Source organism: Delphinus delphis, chromosome 13, assembly GCF_949987515.2.
Source record: "Delphinus delphis chromosome 13, mDelDel1.2, whole genome shotgun sequence".
In the NCBI taxonomy this organism is placed as follows: domain Eukaryota; kingdom Metazoa; phylum Chordata; class Mammalia; order Artiodactyla; family Delphinidae; genus Delphinus; species Delphinus delphis.
In genome coordinates this window covers 72,571,483-72,594,410 of record NC_082695.1, presented here as the reverse complement: position 1 = coordinate 72,594,410, position 22,928 = coordinate 72,571,483, and the positions used below count along the sequence as shown (strand labels likewise).

At 44.6% G+C, this 22,928-nt stretch overlaps 1 protein-coding gene across 2 annotated transcripts in view; it reads left to right on the top strand.

Annotated features, from left to right (window-relative positions):
• The window catches only part of ATP8B1 (ATPase phospholipid transporting 8B1), a 111,078-nt gene that overhangs the window by 11,529 nt on the left and 76,621 nt on the right, over positions 1 to 22,928 (top strand). Inside the window, exon 1 of one of the 2 annotated variants that reach the window (XM_060029125.1) lies at positions 6,434 to 7,721. The exons of the other annotated variant lie outside the window; for it this stretch is intronic. The gene's annotated coding sequence lies outside the window, so the exon portion shown is untranslated. Of the gene's footprint in view, positions 1 to 6,433; positions 7,722 to 22,928 lie in introns of those variants that run through there. 2 annotated transcript variants of the gene reach the window in all.

The window sequence follows — 22,928 nt, the reverse complement described above, 5'->3', positions numbered from 1 at the left end:
TTTAACATGGCTTGTGTGGCCTCATCTAAAAACCAAGTCATGGGGCTCCCCTGGTGGTGCAGTGGTTAAGAATCCGCCTGCCAGTGCAGGGGACCTGGGTTCGAGCCCTGGTCTGGGAAGACTCTACATGCCGCGGAGCAACTAAGCCCGTGCGCCGCAACTACTGAAGCCCGGGCGCCTGGAGCCCGTGCTCCGCAAAAAGAGAAGCCACCGTGATGAGAGGCCTGCGCACCGCAACAAAGAGGAGCCCCCGCTCGCCGCAAGTAGAGAAAGCCTGCCCGCAGCAACGAAGACCAAACGCAGCCAAAAAAAAAAAAAAAACCACCCCAAATCATGCTTTTTAATATGTGTATAGGGTGTATGACAAAATACACCTAGATCCTTCCCTCCTCTACCTCTGCCTCAGTTGGTCTCCACTTAAATGTGATTCTGAGGTTTTTACTTTATGTCTTTGCTTGTTTTCTGGTCTGTTGCAGGCACCATCTTTAGACTAACTCTGAGCCTGCCATGTTTGCACACGTCCTTAGTGATATTCACATAGCAGAGTTATTAGTATTTAATAACCCTGGTATTGTGGTAGACTCTTTTAAAGCAGGGGCTATTGTTTAAGGAGGAAAGCACTCAGCGCAAAAGGAAAAAGGATGACAGTGAAATATTTGATCATTAAAATGCTTTCCGTAGAAAAGGAACGTTTTCATTCCTGCAGTTAATAGTGCAGTCGCTGCTGCTAACTTTACCTGATAACAAATGTCATTTCCCTTTTTACCCAGAATTCTACTGGGACAGAGCACAGTCCCTCTGTCTCAGGGTCTCTGCATATGCTGTGTTCTTCACCTGCGACCCTCTTTCCCCTCCCCCCCTCCACCTGCTGACCAGGTGCTACTTCCTCCTGGAAGACTTCCTGCTGCTTCACGCTCCCAGGTCAAAGTGAGGGGCCCCTCTTTTGCTCCAGTCCCTCTCTGTACGTTCCTCTCCCAGCTTGGATCACGCCGTCTCAGAGACGGTGGCTAGCTTTTATTTCACGTGCCAACTTGGCTTGTTGCGTAGTAGTTGCCTAGATACTGGTTTTCAAAGTATGGTCCCAGAAGCAGCAGCAGCATGAACACAGCTGAGGGTCCCACCCAGACTTACTGAATCAGAAACTCAGGAAGTGGGACCCAGCATTCTGTGGCTCAACAGAACTTCCAGATGGTTCTGATGACGCTCCAGGTTGAGACTCACTGGCCTAGAGGTATTGGATGAGTAGGATTCCAAGGCAGTGTCCAGCCATGGCAGGGAGGAGTGTGTTAGGATTCCTTGGTGACGACACCTCAAGCAGGCGAGAAGCAGGAAGGATGTGGCCCAGGGGTGTGTCATCCCCCGAACGCCATGGTGATTGCTGGTCTGTTTGTCTCTTGCATGAGGTGGTCACCTCGGTGAGCAGAGCCCCTTTTTAAGGTTCACTCATGTTGTAGCCCGGCCCCCAGCACAGTGCTTAAATTGTAGGAGCTGTTCTAAATACAATTACATCTTAAGTATATTACGTTGGTTGTTTTTGCAGTGACCCTGGGAAAAAAGAACCCACTATAGCCTGATCACATGAATTTTATGGCTTTCGTTCTTTTAGAAAGATGCCAGACGAGGCTAACCAAGTTCTTGGACCTTATTACTTAGCAAAGTAGTCACACACGAAAATAGATATTTTAAGATTTCGGTCCCGCCTTTTGTAACTTACTGCCATTCTTTTGCAAATGCCACATAATACCGGGGCTGATTGTTAGTTGGCTCCTATTTGGGAAAAATGGACTCTTGTGACATCTTGGTCTGGGTGAGAGATCTTTTTACTAATGATACTTGGAAACTTCTAGATCATTCTATAACTCTGAACTAGAAAATAGTTGCATCCAAGGGAAAACAGCGAATGCCTACATCCACTCACTGTTCTGGTTTGGGTTTACGTTATTGTCAAAAGATAATGAGTTTTCAGGACCTGGAAAGTCTTTTGGGGTTAGTATAACAATTGTTTTCCATGAGATGGAGCAAAGTGAAGCTTAATACTCAGGCTGCTTTTATTCAATCAATTTTATGTGCTTGTCCACAAAGCCAGAACCGGAGAAAGTTGATGTGATTTGTGGGACACTTATCCTGGGTTGGCTGTGAACATGTTGAGACAGAAACAGGCACCAGGTTTATTAAAAACTTTGCAAAAATATCCCTGACCTACTCAACCAGAGGTGATTTGGGCCCCCAGGGGGCATTTTTGGTTATCACAACGTAGGGGATGCTACTAGCATCTAGGGGTTGAGGCTGGGAATGTTGCTAAACAGATGATGCACAGGACAGCCTCCACCGTGAAGAAGTCTCCCACCCAGAGTGTCAGTAGTGCCAAGGCTGAGAAATCCTGCTGTAAATGATGGACAGGCATGATCATAAAATGCTGGGGTTCTGCAGGACTCAGTCCCAGGCTTGCTTCCCCCTCTACGAGGTAATCACCTCTATTTCTTTTGTTTTTAATTTCTTTTTTTAATAAATTTATTTTTATTTATTTTTGGCTGCATTGGGTCTTTGTTGTGGTGCGCGAGCTTCTCACTGCAGTGGCTTCTCTTGTTGCAGAGCACGGGCTCTAGTCGCGCGGGATTCAGTAGTTGTGGCACGTGGCTCAGTAGTTGTGGCGCACGGGCTTAGTTACTCTGCGGCGTGAGGGATCTTCCCAGACCAGGGCTCGAACCCATGTCCCCTGCATTGGCAGGCGGATTCTTTTTTTTTGAGTGTATACAATACTTTTTAATATATTCGAAAGTTGTAAGACCATCACAACAATCAATTTGAGAGCATTTTCATCACTCCCAAAGGCAGGCGGATTCTTAACCACTGCGCCACCAGGGAAGCCCGATCGCCTCTATTTCTATGGCTTTAAATACTATTAATGTGCCGATTTCTGCTGACTTTCCATTACAGCCAGCTTTTTCTCCCTGCCAGCCTGTTCCCTCCACTTGAGTATCTCTTGAGAGCACCCACCCCAGACACAACACATCCAGCACTGAACCCCAACCAGTTTAGAAGACGACTCCTCTCTAGCTGGACTTGAGCTGTGACCCCTTTCTCTCCCACACGACACCACCTTGACCTTCATTTCCATTCCATCTCCAAGATCTGTTGCTTCTACCTCCAGAAGATCTTGAATCCACCTGGTTCTCTCCACCTGCCACCCGCTCCCTCTCCTGGACCATCCCACGAGTCTCCTGACTGATGCCTCTCTCCATTTTCCACCTTCCAGCCCAGAGCAGCCATTCATCCCGAAGCACGTCCACACCCGCCTGCAAAACCCTTTTGTAGCTCAGCGTTGCAGTTACAAGAGCACTTACCTCGTTTCCGTGGCTCGCGGGCCCGGCCCTGCTTCCTCCCCGCTCGGTCTGTTCTCGTCCTACTTCAGTTTCTGTGAGGAGCCCTTTCCTGTCTCAGCACCTACACATTTGTGGCTTTCTCACCTGAAAAACTCTTCCCCTGAATGAATCCTCATCTTTCGCTTTTCGGCTCAAGTGTCGTTTCCTCAGAGCGTTCTCTGACCACCCTAATGAAATCGGTCTCTCCCAATGTATGCCCTCTGCTCTTTTTCTCTTGTACTCACGCGCGTAACCCTTTATTTATCTGTGGGATGACTGGTGTGCTGCCCTATGAGCCTGGAAGCTTCTGTCCTGCTCACTGTAGCTCAGTGGCTGACAGAATGGCCGAAGCTTGTGGTTTGATGACTATCAGTGGAATGTTAGTGGGTGGGGAGTGAATGGAGACCAGCCTGGAGGGGTGAGGGAGGGGTGCGTGAAACTTGAGGCTATGGGGGCACAGAGGAGGGAGTTACTAGCTCAGTTTAGGGGTGTTCAGGAAGGTTCCCAACAAGGGGTTACATTGGAGGGCCACCTTGAGGAATGATTTGGGTTCCTCAGAAGAATGACTTGGGAAATAATAAAAAGTTCCGATTGGGGTGGGGGTAATACTGGAAATTAAGTGGATCTTAAAGAAAATCCGGTGCCTGATTGTGCCCGCCCATGGCTGGGATGGACCTTCCAGAAAGTGCCTACTTCTACAGTGTAGACCAGCGGTATAGTGTAGACCAATGGCTTCTCAAACATGAACGCACATGTGAATCTCCTGGGGGTTCTTGTTAAAAAGTGGATTCTGGGGCTTCCCTGGTGGCGCAGTGGTTAAGAATCCGCCTGCCAATGCAAGGGACACAGGTTCGAGCCCTGGCCTGGGAAGATCCCACATGCCGCGGAGCAGCTAAGCCCGTGCACCACAACTACTGAGCCTGAGCTCTAGAGCCCGCAAGCCACAACTACTGAACCCGTGTGCCACAAACTACTGAAGCCTGCATGCCTAGAGCCCGTGCTCCACAACAAGAGAAGCCGCGACAATGAGAAGCCTGCGCACTGCAACGAAGAGTAGCGCCCGCTCGCTGCAACTAGAGAAAGCCCGCGCGCAGCAACAAAGACCCAACACAACCAAAAATAAATAAATAAATAAATAAATTTTTTAAAAAAAGGGCTTCCTTGGTGGCGCAGTGGTTGAGAGTCCACCTGCCGATGCAGGGGACGTGGGTTCGTGCCCCAGTCCGGGAAGATCCCACATACCGCGGAGCGGCTGGGCCCGTGAGCCATGGCCGTTGAGCCTGCGCGTCCGGAGCCTGTGCTCCGCAGCGGGAGAGGCCACGGCAGTGAGAGGTCCACGTACCGCAAAAAAACAAAAAAGTGGATTCTGGGTTGGTGACATTCTGTAATCCTCATGAGCTCTTGGTCATGGAGATGCGGCTGGTTGCAGACCTCACGTTGAGTAGCAAGGACACCAAGGATGGGGAGGACCAGGTACGTTGATGAAAGAACAACAACCAGGGACCTTTGATAAATGGTAGAAAAGATGACTTCTGTGTTTTCTCCAATACTTAATTTTCTTTTAGATTTTCCTGAGAATCGTGTCAAGAAGTATTTTATGGCTTCATTTTCAGCATCTACCAGCTGTATCTGATACCTTTAAAGTTCTTATTTTCCATGGGCCTCTGCCTGTATGATTAAAAGAAATAGAAACATAAAAAAGTTGTTGTTTTGAGACACATGCATCCATCCTGTTTTATGACTGTCATCCTTTTCAAAGAACCACAATAAATACAGGAGTACTTCTCTAAGACAGGAATTCACTTAGATATTATTGTCTCCATGCCTTCCTTCCTCCAGGTGCACTCTTCCCACTGTCATCTGACCATTATCTATTTTATTCCTTCTCTGTAGGGCATTTTTAGCCCAGACAGTCTGTTCTCCGCCACCTGTCATGCTTCTGGGCATCACCCCCCTGCCCTGTCAACCTGTGTACCTTCAGAAAAGACAAACTAGTATTAATCTAGGCCAGTCATCATTCAGAGGCTAAATCTGTTTTCCTTAAAGAACCACGTTACAGTCCAGACTGAAACAAGTGGATTTCATGTTCTCTGGAGCCTTCCTTGAGATGCATAAACCAGAGGTGACTGAGGAATTGTCTGTGGTTGGGAGCCTGCAGCCCATTCTTGGCTGTGCTAATACATGAGGTGGTCAAACTTGGCTACAGATTAGAATCACTTGTGGAGCATCAACTCTATTGATGCCGGAGATACTGATCACCCAACCGGGGTGCACCTGGCGTCATTCTAACCCGAAGTCGAGGCAGAGAACTGCTTGGATGCTGTAAGAGTCTGCTGTCTATGGGGTATCTTTTAGTGTATCAAAAACTCACTCAAGTTTATGGAAATGTCTAGATATAAACATTGGGGGAAGTGATTGAAATAACTGAGTGGAATAACTCCAAGACATCGGACTGGATTCTGAAAAGCATCAGCTTGTGAGTGACCTTGATTCAGTCACTTAACCTCGTAGCTAAGGTCTGTGTAGTGATTTGCTGATTACCAAGTACCTTCACATGCTGGACATTAGTTTCACAGGAATTCTAAAGGGAGGGCAGGGCACTTTTTTCCCCTTTGCACTTTCTTGAAGGAACACAATTCTTTATTGCTTAAGGTTCAGCTTCAGTGTTCTTCTGGCCTGGAGCCCCTCCCGGGTACTTCCCAGGCTCGGTCAGGTACCAGGCTGGGTCAGGTATGACTTCTTCAAGCTCCCACTGCATCTGAGGCTTGCAACCCTCTCCTCCCCTTACCATATTGAACCATAATGATCTCTGTGATGGTTTCTCTCCTCTTGAGGAGACTGTCATCATATCTTATTCATCCCAGTGTCCATAGCCTACTAGGCATTCAATAACTGTTTGAAGATTTAGGTAATCCATTAATCACCACTGTACAGATGGAGACACTGGGGCAGGGGGGAGACTCAATACAGGTCCAGCACTGTCACCTCCCCTAACCTTTCTGAGCTCCAAATTCCTCTTGTAAAAATGAAGAGTTTGGACATTCTCTCTAATAACCCTTATGGCTCTAAAATAGGTGGTTCTGTTTTAAGATCTTAACTACTTGATAGTGTTATAAAAACTCAACCGAGCTCTTCAGATGGGTATGAAAGCCTTGAGAATAAAAGAGTAAAGAATATGATCAAAATAACTCATCTGTTGGCAAGAACGGAAATTCATTATTCACATTTTAGCCTAGACCAGGAACCTGGTCCTAACTCTGTACATCAATACAGTCTACTTTCCCAGGAGTTTGAGAAAGTAGACACTCGTGGGTCCTCGCCCTTTTCTTTTTCTGACGTTCCCCAAGTGATTTGGAAACAGATCAATCTGAACTGAAGGCCTGCCTTTTGCTGTTCAGGAGGTCGCTCACATCTGACCAGCAGTGGTTATGTGAATGGTCTGTAAGTCTGTTTAATGAATTTTAACCACCTGGCTGACTGTTTGCACAGCCAGCCTTGGCCAGGCCACATAAATCATGATTGCATTGCTGAGACAAGGAAGTTGTCTTCTGTCCAAATCATGATGGAATCAGGGACGTGGCTGCTGAAACTGGACTCTTGACCACTTAGAAATCATCTCCTAATCAGGGGGAGGGGGAGGGGCAGGTGAGCTGGAAAAGGAAATGTGAAGCCACATCTTTCTCTTAGGATAAAACCGTTCACAGGAAAAATAAGTTTCTCACATCTTGTGTGCAGTATTATTGCCCTCAGGCAACCCCTTTGGCTAAAGCCAATGAACAGACTTTCAGGGCTGTAAAATGTGAGGAGTAGGCAAGTGTATCTGAGAGTTTAAACGAAGTAATTTCTCTGGCCTGGGGTATCGCTGGCAAACTCTTGTAAAGCCCTGTTGCCAGTGTAATTGTGACTCTTCCGCCCACCCACACATCTTCCGGGTTTTCTTGGTCTTCCCCCCAACCCCGCCCTGAATTGGAAGCCAGCCTACCATAGTTGAGCAGGATATAAGATCTGACTCTTTTAATTGTTATATTCCCGAAGCTGTTCATATATGTAAACACACAACAGGATGTTCCTTACAGCTGCACATAGTAACTTGGGAGCCAGGCATTTACAGAGTGAATCCTGTTAAAACCTTCAGCTATGTTTAGAGCCAAGGCGAACTTATGCATTTTCATTTTAAAAGGACTTGTTAAAGAAATCGACAAGTTGAATATTTGTTAACCCTTTCAAGGATTTACTTAAGTGAGGAAAAGAAAAAATCTTGTTTGCTTTTTTTTTTAACCTATTTTACATATACTGATAAGCTCGTGAATTTGAGAGTCATCATACTCGAAGACGAGGATCAGATATGTGAACTTCAAGGTCAGTTGATTTCTTCAGCTTTTGAACTCTAGCATTTAAATGCCACAGTGCTTTACAATGGGCTTCACAGAAAGCTAATGTTTGACATTACACCTGAGTATTTTATTTCTCTTTCATTGCACAAGTTAAGAATTGATAATTAATCATTCCAAAAAGAATAGGATATCGACACCACGTACGGTGTTGTGAACATAAAAAAAAATGAACATCAGACCATAGCTGATACCAACTTTGATGTTGAAAGTTAATTGTGAATTTTATTTTTGCCTCTTCTGGGAGCCCCCCAGCTCCATCCGTGAGTGCTTTAATGCCTCTTATCTTCTGAAGCTGGTCTGAGTGAAGTTGTGTCTCTCTGGTTTCATTTTACTGAGAGACACGCTTGTTCCGTAAGAGCTGTCTCAAATGACTTTTGACCAAAGTTGGGACCCTGCTACAATGTCTCAGGGTTCTCATTAAGTGTAGTTTGTGGCTTCTGTTTCTGGGTATTCACTCTCCTCATGTTTGGGCTTGACCTGGTGATGCGCTTCTAACGCATAGAATGTGGCAAAAGGGGTGGCATGTCACGTCCAAGGCTAGGGTGCAAAAAGACTCCTTGGACTTGCACTTAAGGTCTTCTGCCCATTTTTCCATTGGCTTGTTTGTTTTCTTGTTGTTGAGTTGTATGAGCTGTTTGTCTATTTTGGAGATTAAGCCCTTGTCTGTTGCATCATTGGACTTGCTCTGAGCAAAACCGGCTGCCATATTGTGAGCTGCCCTATGGAGAGACGCACATGGCAAAGAACTTAAGGTAGCCAATAGCCCATGAGGAACCAAATCCCGCCAACAGCCCTGTGAGTGAGCTGGGAGCCTTCCCAGGTGAACTTTTAGAGGACTGCACCCTGGGTGACACCTTGACTGTAGCCTTTGAGAGGCCCTGAGCCGTGCCCGAGTTCCTGGGCCACTGAAACTGAGCTAATACTTGTGTTTTAACTGCTAAATTTGGGGATGTGGGGTTGTTATGTAGCAATCAGTAGCTAATACAAGGAAAAAGATTTAAGGTACAATTAAAGTGTCCCCTGCCTTCAGGGAGCTCACCATCTATCTAGTAAGCTCTTTGGTTGCCAAGCACTGTAGGTAAGCCAAGATGCCAAGTCATCATCGTTATTTTTCTGATGAAGGGCTCCAGCGGAAATAGTTTCCAAGCTTCAGTTTTTGTTGCACGTATTGTTTTTCCGTTTAATTACCCTTCAAAAGGTATGAGAGATGTAAAGTGTAAAATAAATCTTCCTGCCCCCTTTTACCCTAGTCCCCCTCCCCCAAGGCAACAGCCATTGTGAGTTTATGGTTAACCTTCTAGAGACAGTCTTTGCATTTACAGATGCGAACATGCATATTTCTTTCCTTCCCCTAACAAATGGCAGTGGGATTTGACTCAACTTCCGCTTGGAATCGGGAGCATGGTTGATACGCAATAGATTGAAACCTTCAATAGTTTCTGCCAACGGATCCTGCTCTTAATAGATAAGACATTAACTTGAGGAAGCAGTTGAAGAACCTTTGAAAGGAAGATAACATATTGCATAATGATAGGGCAGAATGATAGGACCCAGAGGGGCCAACTGGTCTGTCTTCTTGCCTGTGGGCAGGAGGGTAGTTAACACATCCAGGGGAGCTGCGCTTGAGAGGCGCCCACAATGAAGCATCATGTTGATCTTTGGGGAAAAGGGTGGTGAAAATAACTGTCCATATCAGAAAATAAATATCAATAAAAATAAATATAAATAAAAGATAAAATAGACAATGAAAATAAAGATCAGAAAAAAAAGATCGGTTGTTCCAGACTTCTCCTCTCATCTTCCAGCCAACTTCTCCCTAAGAACCCTTTTTGTTGTGAAAAATTAGATTGTGTGTGTGTGTGTGTGTGTGACTTGCTTCTGGTCGCCTTAGGGAACTAAGATGACCCTGGGTTAGGTGTGGAATGAGTCCTGAGAACAGATATGAAAGAAAAAGTGACGGGCTTGCTTTATGCCTGTTTCTTTTTATCACCTCCGTGGTGGAGACCCCGGTGGTAGACACCATCGCGTGGATGGTGTCCCAGGACAAGAGTTTGCTCCTTCCCAGCTGGCCCTGAGACCTTTGCCACACATCTTAACCTGTTCATGTCTCCATTAACCTTCTGCAAGGTGAAGGTGATTCAATCATAACTTTCAAGAATGGCAGAAGCCTAATTAACATGGTATTTGAAGACTAATAAATGCCTTAGAAGAAGGGGGCCTTATGAATTGAGGTGGTACTATCATTACAGTCATTACCTTTAAAATTCTAGATGGCCTGCCGAGCAAGTTGCAATGGAGGCGAAAGAACAATTGGGCAGAGTTCAGCTGAACACAGATGGTTCGTTTTGTTTCCTTAATGTGTAGTATTGGCTTTAAATGGAATTAAATCATGAAGTAGGCTGGTTTGTTATGCCGACTCACAAGATTGGCCAATCCTTTGCAATAATTGTTCAAAGAACCATAGAAGAAGGTGGCTTACAAATGATGATGATTGTCGTTTGGTGCCTCGCGATCCCTTTCATTGGGATCCAATGTATTGTGTAGTTTTTGTCCTGGCATTTTTACTAGATACTCATTAAAAAAAATTTTTTTTAACATCTTTATTGGAGTATAATTACGTTACAATAGTGTGTTAGTTTCTGCTGTGTAACAAAGTGAATCAGCTATATGTATACATTTATCCCCATGTTCCCTCCCTCTTGCATCTCCCTCCCACCCTCCCTATCCCACCCCTCCAGGTGGTCACAAAGCCCCGAGCTGATCTCCCTGTGCCATGTGGCTGCTTCCCACTAGCTATCTATTTCACATTTGGTAGTGTAGTTACTCATTTTAAATGAATGCTTAATTATTTCACTGCTCCCTGATAGAATCTCTTTCTATAGGTAGAAGAACCAGTTAATGTTTGTTTTAGGCCCTTCATCTGTGACCCTGATGATATGGAGAATCCCTCCCTCCCTCCATCTCTGCCTCTTCCTTCCTTTCTGTCTTCCTTTCCTTCCTTCCTTTTCTTTCCCTTTCTTTTTCTTTCTTTCTTTCTTTCTCTCTCTCTCTCTCTTTCTCTTTCTCTCTCTCTCTCTCTCTCCCCCTCCCTCCCCTTCCTTCCTTCCTTCCTTCTCTCTTTCTCTCTCTCGCTCTTTCTCTCTGTTCTTTCATTCTGTCTCTTTCTCTGTCTTTCACCAAATATTTGAATACCTACTATGTGCAAGCTGCTGGCTAGAAGTTCTGGATACCACAGGGAGAAAAATGAGACACAGTCTCCTGGCCTCATGGAGCTTACATTCTCGTGTAGAGAGACCTTGGTCATTAAGGACATTAAGAAGTGGAATGTCATTTATCTGATACATGCAAAGCAAAAAATAAATTGGCACCAGGAGGGTAAAGAGTAAGGATGAAAGAGGTGAGGGCTATGGCTTTACATAGATGACTGCAGAGGCCTCATTAACAAGGTGACCTTTCATCCAATCAGCAAATATCCAAATGCCTCTGACCTGCAAGGCCTTCACAGTCTCACCTGAGTCCCCCTCTCCAGCCATCCCCTCCAACCATCGTCTTCCTACACCTGCCTTCACTTCAGTAACTAAACCAACCCTGTGTCCTTCCACGCTCTGGAACCTTCGCACCCATGGTTTCCTCTCCTGAAATGTCTTGCTTCTCTTCTCATCTCCCAGCCTGATCACAGACCCACCTGCCCTTCAAGACCCAATTCAATCAACTTCCTTCCTCTCTGTCCTTCCCTGAAGTCCCAGCTCTTCAGGTGTAATTGACTCCTCTTCCTATGGATTCCCCTCCTAGCACCTGTCACAGGAAATTATATTACGGTGAGGTGTGTTTTTGTCCCTGTTGCTGCATGGGCTGCAAGCCTGTGAGGACGAGGACCGTGTTTTATGTCTCTCTATACTTCATATACTTAGATATGCCTCATATGCTACGTGTACTTTACATCTTCATATATCTCTCTGTATCTTTATATACTTTATATGTAACTAATAATTTCTTGCATTAATTTGGGGGTTAACAGAGGAAATGGTGAAATTTTACATTGTATGAGTGTTGTTCCTTATGATTAATCTTTACTCTTTTTGTAAAGCACTGATGTAGGTCACGAAATTACAGGTGTGACATTGGAGCTGGCAGGAAGGTTCTTTCTGAACTTGGAGGTCTAGGATCTGGCTCATTTGTCTCAAAGCTAAAGGCCTCTTTCCTCGCAGGTAATCACGCATTTCTGGGCCTCAGGCTGTGCTCCCTTCTGAATGTGGTTTTTCTGGTTGTTCAAGCAAAATACAGAGTGTGCCTCTTGACGTTACTGGAAAACTAATTTATCTTGTTTGATAGCACTCAAATCTTCGGAAACTGGATGTATTCTGATCAGCTCATTGGTTTCCATTGTCAGGGATTACAGTAAAATTTAGTCTTGAGGCCAGTACCCCAGGGCACACCCCTCTGTGTGTGGCCTGAGAGACTTTTTTTTGTGTGTGTGCGGTACGCAGGCCTCTCACTGTTGTGGCCTCTCCCATTGCGGAGCACAGGCTCCGGACGCGCAGGCTCAGCAGCCATGGCTCACGGGCCCAGCCGCTCCGCGGCATGTGGGATCTTCCCGGACCGGGGCACGAACCCGTGTCTCCTGCCTCGGCAGGCGGACTCTCAACCACTGCGCCACCAGGGAAGCCCCTGAGAGACTCTTGAGGCATTGACAGCTCATCACTTGTTAAAAAGGAAATTCAACATTGGACTCTTAAAGTGCAAATGCCTGAAAAGGACTCCTCAGCCTGATTCTTGGAAGCTTAAGTAAGGAGAACCTGTAATCTCAGATCACTTAGGAATTATGAAGAAGGCAGATTGAAGGGTCAGAGTAAGGCGCAGAAGGGAATTATCTCAAAATATGAGATGTACAGGGTCCACTGCTGGGGGTGGGCTGTATCATGCTCAGTGAAGCCATCTGAACGTGTGAAGGGTGACTAACATATCCTCTAAAGGAGGGAGTTTTTTGCCAACAGAAATAGCTCTGTTTTGATTTGATGAGGTAGTTGTGAAAAATGTTTTACTATCTTAATTCTCCCATCAGTTGTATCAGCACTAAGTCCACATTTCCTTCTGATAAAAATGAAAGTCCATTTCTTAGGAGAGAGGAGATGCTAAATAACCCATGTCTGACTGTCCCCTGTCCCTTTCCTGTCTCTCTTTAACATGTCCAGATGTTGTCACGTGGGTACATTGCCATGCACTTGAGGTCTGCTGCAGGAGACAGGCTCCACACACCTGTCCTTCACACGTGGTTTGCCCCTCTGGCTGGTTAATCTCAAGTCCCTGTCCCAGCCTCTCCTTCTCCTCTAGCCCCTTCCCACCCCTGAAGCTCTTGTCTCAGTGGTTTGACTCCGAGGGCCCCTTGTTCTCACAGTGGGCTGGCTGGACATAGTGGAAGCGGTATTGTGTCGCACGCAGGTCATGGACCAAGGAAGACGGGGAGTGGAGAGAGGGCCTCTGGCCTTCCAAACTGAACAGAAACATGAATGCACAAGGTGACCAAGTTCCTTGTATCATTTTATGTAGAACACAGGCCTCTGGAGGCAAATGTGCATTTTGAGGACTACTCTGGGAAGATCCCACCTTATTTCCAGACAATAAACTAAAATCTTAGAATGTAGGTAGCACGGGTAGGTAGGGTACTTGGGGAGGACTGCTGGGCTAAGGCAATTCTGCCTGAGAACAAGAAAAAGGAGTTCTCAGCATGATGGTTTTATGAGCAGGATGCTGGAACCACACTGACTAGATTTGCATCTAGGTTCTCCTGTGTATTGGTTGTGAGATCCTGGGTGAGTGTCTTGACCTCAATGTGTTCATCTGTAAAATGGGGATAACAGGACCAACCTCATTGGGTGTTTGTGAGCTTTATATGCATTGATGCGTGTGAGTGGTTGGAACGGTACCTGGCACAAAGGTTCAATAAATGCTGGCTAGTGTTATCATTAATACATTATTCAATCAGAATTACAAATAAACGATTCTTGGAGAATATATGCCATTTGCTATGCATCTGGAATGCTGTAAGCACAGGGCTCCTTATGAGTTAGTTTTCTTCTCCAACTCCCATCCTGACGGTCTATTCCGGGATCCTCTCTGGCTTTTTCTTGCCACTTGAGATAATCCACATACTAACTGCCTTTTGCTTTACCCCAGCACCCTCAAGGAGCCTTACACCGTTTCTTGCTGGTTGTTCCTGATTTTAACTAAGCCAGGAATTGGTAAATAAATGGCCTTCCATTCATGGTGGCTTGTTGGAGAAAGTCTCATGGGCATTCCTGGAAGGGCTCTAGAGAAACTGGTTTTAACCTGAGGAAGGATTCTAATCACGGAGTATGGAGGAAGGAGCTGATTAGATCTTCTCCATCTCCCCACAGGGCAGATCCAGGCAGAGACAGAGCACTGAGGGGGAGGGAGTTGCATGTAGGCTGGTGGAAAAGAGGGCTGGGGGTGGGGTTAGGGGTTGGCTGGGCTCTCCTGGGCTATTGAGTGGTTTTGAGTAATGCAGACACCAGCTCCTGTTTCTTTGTGACATGCCTGTTCCCGGAGAATGAGGAACAAAGGGGCTGCATGTGGGCTGCCTGGGTATACTCCTCAAAGCCCCCGTCCCTTGGCATCAGGACCAGAACACTCAGGCAACCTGGAAGGACCCAGTTCTTCACTGGGAACTCGCCCACCAGATTCTTCCGGGGGGTTTGGAGAGTGGGATCTTGGCCATTGCCTCTCTACTCAGGCTGGTCAGTTACATCTTGGTCAGTTTTCCAGCTGAGAAAATAAAAACATCTCCGTATTTTTTTTTTTAATTTATGTATTTATTTATTTATTTTGGCTGTGCCGGGTCTTAGTTGCAGCATGCGGATTTCTTAGTTGCAGCGTGCAGACTCTTAGTTGTGGTGCATGTGGGATCTAGTTCCCCAACCAGGGATCAAACCCAGGCCCCCTGCATTGGCAGCGTGGAATCTTACCCACTGGACCACCAGGGAAGTCCCATCTCTGTATTATTATTTGCAGAAATTATCACCCACCTCTGGCTTCTTGCGCTTTTTAAGTGGCTAAAACTGATGGCTGTTATGGTCAGTTCAAGGGTTAAACCTTTCTCCGGGTGTGTGTTTCATTTTACAGCATAACTCATTCCCTCCGTGCATCAATTTCCAGTTCTGTCCTTGGCTTGGGGTTTGTTACCAACTTGGCAGACAATACCGTTTGCCTTTTATTTTTAGAACTTAGAGTGAGGATTAGCAATGTAATATTAAGAATCCTGTGAATCGAATTAGGTAGGTAAAATACACAATAGAGAAGAAGCTGTAAACGCTTGACTTTTTTGGCCCCTAAGCAGTAAGAACGGCCTTTTAGAACTTTAATCTAGGGTGTATTATCCTCCCGCAATTCCCTTGGCCAGTTATTTTGAGGATTTCAAAATGGCTTTGGAGAGTAAGTGTGATTTTAGGGTTCTTCTTATCGGCCTGGAAAAAGTATTCCTTGGATCTCCTTATGTAAATGCTATCTAGGGTATTTGTAGCTTGAATACTTATTGTGAAGGGCGACCAGTGGTCTAATTTTTTGCTCTGTAATTTAAAAAGTCAATTTAGAACTGTATGTGTGTGTGTCTTCATGAGTGAAGTCTCAAAACAGTTGTGGGCTGGTTTCCTATAATAAAATCAAGATGCCTGGCAAGTTTGAGATCCAGTCCTGCCTAAATCTTCCAGACCGGTGTGTCCAGTAGAGCTTTCTATGAGGATGAAAGTGTCCTGTATCTAGTCACTAGACACACGTGGCTATCGAGCACTTGAAATGTGGCTATAGTGCAACTGACTGAGGAACTGGCTTTCAATTCAATTTGAGTTAATTACATGAAAATAGCCTGACACGGCTGGTGGCTTACTAGTAGGTAGTCACAGCGGACTTGGACTATTCCCACCTGAAATAGCCTGTAACTCAGGCAGCAGTTGGCCGTCTGAGGAGCTAGAGCTTCAGTGGGGTTGGATGAACTAAGAATCAGAGGGACAGGTGCCACCGCCCCGTCTGCAACCCCTCAGGCAGTGTCTCTGCTGGAAGTAAGCCCTCCCTGGGATGTGATGATCTAACCTTAGTCCTTAGAACTTTAATGCTGAAAGCCCTTCCTAAGGCTCCACATTGCCCTGAGGATAAACTCTAGGCTCCTAATGGCTTTTACTATCTGTCACTTCTCAATTTCTTGCTCCTCACTTTCCCTCTCATCACTTTCCCCATCGTCCTCTGACTTCTCATCGTGTGGACAGACTTGCATTCCAACATCAGGCTGTGTGCATTCTCACCTCTAGACCTTTGCAAACACTGTGCCCTCTGCCTGGAATGCCCTTTCCCTTCCCTTCACCTGGCTCACTCCTACATGTCCTATGGGTCTCAGACTAGATGTCAATTCCTGTAGCATCTCCTCTGGGGAAAGCTTTGTGCCCCTGCTGCTGTGTATCCTAGGTGTATCCCCATCATAGCACCTACCACACTTGTTTGAAATTGCTTATTTACCTATAAGTCTCTCCCCTTACACTAGAGCTTCACAAAGTGTGGTCCCTGGACCAGCCGTATCTGCATCACCTGGGAGTTGGCTAGAAATGCAAATTCTCAGGTCCCAGCCTAGACCTCCTGAATCAAAAATTCCGAAGGTTGGGCCTAGCAAGCCCTCCACGGGAGTCTGATGCCAGCTAAAGTTTGGGAACCACTGAGCTAAGCCATAAGCTCCATGAAGGTAGGAACCTGTGACTTCCCATTGGACACTGTGTCCCCAGCCTTTAGCGCACCTCATGACTCAGAGGAGTAGATTCTCAAGAAACACCTCCAAAGATGATGCTTTGGTTATGCTTTAGGCAGCTTGTCCTGTCGGAAAATTTTTAGCTGAAACCAATTTAAAACTCTTCTCCTTTCTCCAGAGGAGATAAAGAACCACTGAGTACCTTTTTAAAAATTAGGGTAAAGTATACATAAAATTTGCCATTTTAATAACCATACAGCTCAGCGGCAGTAAGTACCTTCACATGGTTGTACAACCGTCGTCACCACCCATCTCCAGAACTTCTCCATCTTCCCAAACTGAAACTCTGTACCCTTTGAACACTAACTCCCCATTTCCCCTCCCCCCAGCCCCTGAAACCACCATTCTCCTTTCTATTCTACTGTCTTTCTCTATGAATTTGACTACTCTAGGTACTTCGTATAAGTGGAACCATAAAGTATTTGTCCTTTTGTGGCTGGGTTATTGCACTTAGCATAATGTCCTTGAGGTTCATCCATGTTGTAGCGTGTATCAGTCTTTCCTTTTAAGGTAGAATAATATTCCATTATATGATATGCCAGAATGTATCCATTCATCCATTGATGGACACTTAGGTTATTTCCACCTTTTGGCTATTATGAATAATGCTGCTATGACATGGGTGTATGTATATCTGCTTGAATCCCTGCTTCAACTCTTGGGTATATACCCAAAAATGGAATTGCTGGATTGTCTGGTAATTCTATGTTTAATTTTTGTTTTGTTTTGTTTTGTTTTGCGGTACGTGGGCCTCTCACTGTTGTGGCCTCTCCCATTGCGGAGCACAGGCTCTGGACGCGCAGGCTCAGCGGCCATGGCTCACGGGCCCAGCCGCTCCACGGCATGTGGGATCTTCCCGGACCGGGGCACGAACCCGTGTCCCCTGCATCGGCAGGCGGACTCTCAACCACTGCGCCACCAGGGAAGCCCTATGTTTAATTTTTTGAGGAACCACCAACCATACTTTTTTCCACAGTGGCTGCCTCACTTTGTATTTCCATCAGCAATGCACAAGAGTTCCAACTTGTCCTCACCAACACTTATTTTTAAATTTATTGAAGTATAGTTGATCTGCAATGTTGTGTTAATTTCTACTGTACAGCAGTGTGATTCAGTTATATATATGTGTCTATATACATATATATTTTTTTCATATTCTTTTCCATTATGGTTGTTCACAGGATATTGAATGTAGTTCCATGTGCTATACAGTAGGATCTTGTTGTTTATCCATTCCTTATATAAAATAGTTTGCATCTACTAATGCCAAGCTCCCAATCCATCCCTCCCCCATACCAATACTTGTTATTTTTTGACACCTGAGTACTTGAAAAAGAAAAGTTAACTTAAGGATAATGTGAGAGAAAGGGCCCTTCCTTAACTTTCTTAAATGTACTTCTTTGATCAATTAAAACCTATACACTGAGTACCTATTGTATGATAAATTGTATTAAAAGAAATAAAATCAGTAGAATTTATTCCAGTTGGTCCTTGAAAATGTTTGTTAGAATTTGAGGGAAAGAAAAAGGCATATGAAACCTTAAATGCCAACATGTTACTGCTATGCGTGTAGTAGTGTTCATGTTCTACATGTAGTACTCCAACATGTTCCTTATACAACCTGTAGAAACAGAACTCCATCTTTAGAGAAGATTTTTTTTTTTAATAACTATTCTATCCTTAGAATCTATCCTAAGGAAATAACTGGATGACTGTTCTATGACTCTATAGAGAACGTAAGAGAATATGGAGGGATGCTCTGCATTTAAGGCCTGGAAATTATTAGCGTAATGGTATTGATCCCTTCTGCCCACTCTTCAAACAGTTAAAAGTTAGAAAGTCCCTCTGGGAGCTTGCCTGTGTAAACAGAGGAGGCCATGCAGCTGACCAGGGAGGGAGCCCGGCCGGGGATCCATAGACAGTGAAGAAATCAATCATTAAACACTCAAATAATCAAGGATTAACTTGATGAAGCAGTTGATGTGAAATTGCCTAAACCACAGGAAGTTTTATCAAGGTTTTTTTACTTTGGTAGGAAAAAAATGAGAAGAATCGGTCTGTGTTCTAAGTTTTCCCTTCCCAAAAGTTGACATGGTTATATAATGCATGAGTTTTACCATTGAAATAGGATGCCGTCATAGAAACAGTTTAATACGCCAATTCCAGTGGGAGTGTAATATGTGAATATAAGAATACATTCAGCTTGGGGTTCTCCAATGTGTACGATTACACATTGTTGATAAACAACCTGGGACTATTTTGGGCTGGCTGGTATAGTGTGTCTCTTGCTGGCAAGAGACACACTGTGCATGGTGGCAGAGGTGTCAGATGTAAAGACAGTTTCTGTGTCTGAAAACAACACTTTCTCATTCTGAGAAATCCTACTTTTATTCATTATGCAAAGATACGGACCAAAAGAAGTGTGGTCTAGATTATATTTTGAATTCCAGAGTTTGGGTTTTGTGGCATGTTTTTCATTTACTCGGGAGCGTTGAAAAAGCTGGTAATGGATACACCCCAGTCTGCTTTGTTGTGAGCAGCTGGGAGAGTAAAATATTTAATGTCTCCCTCACTACTAGGGTGACATTTTCCTGCGGCCCGAGCACGGCAGGTTACGAGCTAGGTATTCCCCTCCCTATGAATAATTCAACAAATGAAGGTAAATTTGAGCCCTGCATGGGCTGTAGTAATTTCTTAGCTGTTCCTGAAGCGTTTCTTTGGTCACACGTTTCTTCTAGTGTTTACTCCTCTCACGGTAAGAATTAGGACGGCTAGTATTTACTGCACCCTCCCTTTGGGCCTGGCTGTATTCCAGGAACTTTCTATATATGCGCTCATTTCATCCTCACAGCAACCCTAAGAGGCAGGCACTATTATCGTACCCATTTGACAGATAAGAAAACTGAGGAACAGCAGTGTGACTTAATGAGCTTTCCTGAGGTCTCACAGCTGGCGGGAAGTGTGGCTCTGGAGCCCATGCTCTTCACCAGTGCTGCACTAGGAAGAGCTGTGGGCATGTTAAGCATGCTGCTGGGTCATGACACGGGGACATAGCCTTGGCAACTGGAGAATTTGGACTTGGTTCCGGTTTCAGCCCTGTGGCAACCAGCTGTGGGCCTTGAGCACTCCCTGTAACTTTTCTCAGCCTCGGTTCGTGCATCCTTGAAATGCAGATAATTATATTTTACTCACATGTAGAGGAGAAGAAAACTAAGGATGGGACAGTATTTGAGTTAAAAGTGATTCTTAAAAAAAAGTTATAATGTTGGGGGTGGGGAGGGAGGGAGGGATAAATTGGGAGACTGGGATTGACAAATACACACTACTCTATATAAAATAGATACCGAATAAGGACCTACTGTAGAGCACAGGGGACTCTTCTCAAAACTCTGTAATGACCTATGTGGGAAAAGAATCTAAAAAAGAGTGGATATATGTATGTGTATAACTGATACACTTTGCTGTACAGCAGAAACTAACACAACATTGTAAATCAACTCTACTCCAATAAAACTTTTCTTTTTGAAAGTTGTAATGCACAAAAGCAAGATAAATACTAAATGTTCTTAGTGATCCAGAGCACATATGCCTCCTCAGGTATCATACAAATGGGGCAGCCCCAAACCTAGAAAATGCTGCAGTTTTCTGTGACATTTCACTTTATGAAATATTCAGTGAAATCCACTTTTCACTTTAGAAAATATGAAATATTCAGTTTCACTTAACAATACTCTCCTTTTGACCATGAGAAGACTTATTTCATGTGAGTTATTTAATATGAGTTCACAAGATGGGCTAATGACCGCACAAAGCATGTGGTCCCTTCGGAGCCTGTGTTATGAATTAGGACATATATGCTGCATATGATGCTGACCCAATGGTAATACATGAATTTTAAGGCTCGTTGTTTGTTTCTTTGCTTCTAATTGAGGAAGATTTCAGACACATATAAAAATAGAAATAATCATATAATCAAGCCCCCTTGTTCATGGCCATGGCCAACAGTCTTTCATCTATACCTCTATTTCTTCCCTCCCCCGTATTATTTCAAAGCAGACTCAGTTGAAAGTTGTTTGTTTCACTTTTTTCATACCATGATTGTTTGCTATGCAGACTTGAGGACAGCAAAAATATGCATTTAAGTAGTTAGATTACTAACTATAACTGTTTCCTAGCTGTACAAGAGTGATAGTTTTGTTTAATTTGGGTCCACTTTTAGGAGGTCTTGGAGTTATCCTCTAGAAAGTATATAGTGCCTTAAATGATCAAAGTTCTCTGGAACCTTACCCCAGTGGCCAGAGACAAGGTGATGAGGGGAAAGGATGCAGGATTTGTATTCAGATGATAAGATCTGGTTCTGGTCCCCTGCTTGTTATGAGCTCTGAGAATGTGGATACAACAGTGACCTCTGAGCTTGATTCTTTATCTATAAAGTTCATTCATTTGGTAGTTCTTTATTCAAAGGTCAGCTGTGTGTCAGCCACTGTTCTGAGCCATGGAGATATCCCAGAGAATAAAACAAAAATAAGTTACTTTTCAATGACATTGTATAGCTCAAGTGCATTAATGGCATGTGAAAACTGTTTGCAAACTCTCAAGTAAAATACGAAGGTTCCTATTACCTTTATTTTCTTACTCTGCTTTTCACTTGAAAACTTCTGCTCACAAGTATTCTAGGCTTATAATAGTTTATAAGAAACTATTTAAGTTTTATTGAGAAATATATTATTCGTTTTCTCAGAGCTGTGCTGTCTTGCTGAATTTCTGATGAAATGGTTCACTCCGTGGATACTTGGGTCCCAGGTGCTGTGCACCCTGCTAGGGGTTTTACCTGAGACCAAGATTGGGCTTCACAAGGATCTGTAAGATAGGCATTACCTTCATTTTACAAATGAGGAGACTTAGTGAGGCTATCTTCCCCAAGGTCCCATGAGTGGTAAAAGGTAGAGCTGGGATTTCAGCCCTGTCTCTTTGTCTTCAGACTGAAGCCCTTCACCATCCCTTCATCCTGCCTCAGTTGGGAAATAAGAGGAATAGGGCTTGGTCCTGAGCTTTGGAATTTACTTCTCTTTAAGAAACAAAAGCAACCCTAGTACAAGGCAGAATACCAAGAACGGGTCAGGCAGACAGTAAGTTGTTCGCAAATGAAAAAGCCAGTGCATCAGGATTTGAGGATCTGGAAAAGGGATGAAAGTGACTTGCTGCCTTTGTGAGTGTGTCCCTGTGTGTGGGCTGAAGGTGACTCGAGTGGGGCGGCAGGGGGAACCACGATGAGCGGGGCCAGAGCTGAGAGCCATAGCCTTTCTAATGCTAACGCAGATGTAAAACTAATCATTTCCCTAATGGAACAGACAGAAACCATCTGTCTGTAGCTTTTGAAGACAACCTGAATAATCTCCCAGATTTCCGCATCTGACCTAGGACAGCCTAGGTCATTGATTCAGTTTTCAGAATGTGTTGAATGTTAGTTGTATTTTGTATTTGGTCTTAATGGCAAAATTTAAATCTCTTTTGAATGATTCCTCTCTTACTGATAGCGTGTCTAAACCGTGACAAGTGTGACAAGCGTTCGTGAAGATAAATCCTCATGTGATACGCACAAACACGCACGGAATTAGCAGCATCAGGGTTGGGCGACGTTGTTTTCTCTGCATGGCATTTAGACTTTGGAAAGCTAAGACGCGAAGTCACCATCGCCAGATTTCTGAGGTGAAAAAGCAAAGGAGAGGGTGTGGCCTCTGAGTCTGGGTTGAGTGTAGGCAGCCCTGAGCCCAGGGGCTGACCTGCTAGGCAGGTCTGGCTGACGAGTGTTCGGAGGCGGCCCGTTTTGTGGCCAAAACACCAACTTTGGGTCTTGAGTGTAGCTTGGCTTTTCACTGACTATAGAATGACAGAGTATGTGTGTCACAACTCAGATATTGAGGAATGGCCCATCGTAAATCCAGAGCATGGTCTTTTCAGAGCGCTTTCAAAATGGGCTTTAAAAAGATTTTAATTTGTTCCAGATATCTAATGTTCAAATCCATGTAGTAGTTAAAGGCTTTTAAGTCGTTTTTTCTTGGATTGTGTACTTGGAATGTGTATTCATTCCTGGCGTGGCTATGAAGATTGAATGATTATTTAAGCCCCTCATTTATTGATCGACTTATTGATGCTCTTCTCTTTATCCTTACACTACCTTTTTTTTCCTTTTTTTTTTTGGAAAGAGCTCTGGGCAGTCAGGAGGATTATTGTGTTGAAATATTAAGTTCAGGACAGTGAGACTTGCTACGTGTTGGGAGTTTATCCCTGGCATTGATTGACGATGGACAGTCGAGGGTTCGCTCTGGAGAGTAGAGGTGGGGTGGAAGGTGTTGGGGAGAGTCC